Here is a 2,329-nt window from a genome sequence, read left to right as displayed (position 1 = left end):
ATATATAGTATATATATATACATAATATAAATTTAAAAAGTCAAAAATAATTTGAATGTTTATAACAATTTAAAACACAATATCCTCTAAGAAAATATTATATTTTATTGTAAAATAATCTTTATTGTGAATGCAACATTAATGATTTTTCAAAATAAAAGTCCTACTAGATTTTTTAAATACATATGAAGTATTATATAGAAAACATATTCTGCTTTGATGTTTGCATAGTGTTTTGTGAACATGTGTAAAAAAATTCCTTTACTTTAGAAGTAAATAATATATTTAAAAATCAGTAGTTGCATTGAAATTTCTTTAAATAAACCTGCACACTTACATTAACGATATGTACATAAAAGTCAACTACTCATATGTCTAATATATAAAAATATAAAGTAATGATGATAACAATTATTTATATATCATTTATTCTCTTTTCATTTTATCATACATTTGGCATAAAAGATTTAATATCTTTTAAAACATAATAAAAGCAGCTACAAGCCTAGCTGAATGTTCGTTGCTAACAATTTAATATTTCAATTTAATATTTAAAATTAATGATAAGACAAAACATTTTCGACCTGTTATCGGGTCATTCTTAATGTGATAAAAATTACAGTGTAATATAGTAAATTGTTTTATGTCCATTTTTTTACAATTCTTTCATATGCATTGCATTAGTCAATCAATATTGCAATATGCGGTGTGTCCATTTAAAAAAAAAACTGATATAGGTGTTTTCAACATTTGTAAATACTTATATTCGCTTATTATATTTTATATTTTCTTCTTTAGTACTATTGCGTTGTAATTATGTGAATGTAATTTCTATCAGTTATAATAGAGAGAAATGTTACAATTTTGAAGCTAGATGTAATTAATTAAAAGTCTATGTGATAATATCAGTATCTAATAAAATAATGTAATATCTAGATCAAAGTCTGCAATTATATCGTTAATAAGACCTTAAAATGGAGCTTTTAAGATTTAGCTGTTATACTTAAATGTCACTTTTGTTGTTGAAATGAGAAAACGAGAGAGCAAATTCGACAAAGGAAGAAGAAATGTAATAGGAGGGAATGAGTGAGGAGATTATGACAAGAATAATGACTGAACAGAAGATATCCATCGGAAAATAATTCTGTGTAATTCTGTTTATTTAATCTTTGTGTCTGCTTCTTTAGAAACCAGATATTAGTCTCTTGTTATATAATGGTTCTCTGTTTAATATTTTTATTTCCCGTTAAAATCATGGTTTGACATTCGATGATTGGAAATTACTTACTTTAGTGATCTTTTATTTCTTTTCTATCATTTTTTCTGAATTAACAATTTTTGTTTCTTTTTGAATATTAATGAATACAAAATTTAAACTTGTAGTATCATACTTGTGGGTTACAATATTTTTTTCCTGTAGGATTGCTTGCATGTTGTTTTGCTGAAAATTATACAGTCTGCTGGCTATGTTGCTGGCAGCCAACCTGCTGGACTTTCATGATACCAGATATTATTTTTTTTGCATGATTTTTCATTGCGAATTTCTTATTGTCCGCGCGAATGTAAATTTAGTACTTAATTTTAAACTTAAATGAAAATGTAAATTCAAATGTTATTGTCAAATTTTTTATTAAATAATATGCTTGTTTATAAGTTTATGTGATATATGATATGTTAGATTCTTTTGTATCTTTGTTTCAATATAATGCTTTGTTATAATTTAACTACTAGCTACTGATTTTATAACACTAGTTTTGGTACCTTGCCATTTGCTATGTATATAATTTGCAATAAAGAATGAAATGAAATTTTATGTTGGCTTAATTTCTCATTGTGAGAACCAATTAAGGTATTCTACTAATATAGAAGATCTGTGATGCATGTAATGTAAAATAGGTTTTGCAGTACTGAATGCAGTAGTAAATATTGGAATGTAATGTATTGACAGGAATATTGGACGTCTTCCTAGGGCCGTTTTTGTACATTTTTTTTGAGCTATTTTGTAAAAAGAAAATACTCACCACTAAAACTTTACGAGCAAGTAGAAAATAAATTCCGGCCAGAACGTAACTACGATATAAATCTTCGCACAGTGACAGATTGCAGAAAACTTATTTTATTTTGTTGAGCAACAGTTGCCCAATTCCGAAAAATTCGCCAATTGAAATCGTAAACTACAAGAGCTACCCAGAATTCTTCGATCAAATGCAAATTGTAATTTTATTTATTATTAATTTAGGTCTTGCGTATTCTAAGACAAGAATCAAATTATAATTTATACAACCATGTAAGAAATGAGAAAAAGATTCGAATATTTAAAAGTCCAAAA

The 2,329-nt window shown here is 25.8% G+C and overlaps 1 protein-coding gene across 1 annotated transcript in view; it reads right to left on the bottom strand.

The window, feature by feature from the left end:
- LOC108685477 (serine/threonine-protein kinase fray2-like) overlaps nucleotides 1-2,142 on the bottom strand; it is a 13,409-nt gene extending 11,267 nt beyond the window's left edge. Inside the window, exon 1 of the mRNA XM_018190271.1 lies at nucleotides 2,022-2,142. The gene's annotated coding sequence lies outside the window, so the exon portion shown is untranslated. The remainder of the gene's footprint in view (nucleotides 1-2,021) is intronic.
- Between the last annotated feature and the right edge of the window lie 187 nt (nucleotides 2,143-2,329).

The sequence above is a fragment of the Atta colombica genome, unplaced genomic scaffold, assembly GCF_001594045.1.
Source record: "Atta colombica isolate Treedump-2 unplaced genomic scaffold, Acol1.0 scaffold153, whole genome shotgun sequence".
Lineage (NCBI taxonomy): Eukaryota > Metazoa > Arthropoda > Insecta > Hymenoptera > Formicidae > Atta > Atta colombica.
The sequence above is the reverse complement of the archived record's forward strand: the minus strand, read 5'-3'. Positions and strand labels throughout refer to the sequence as shown.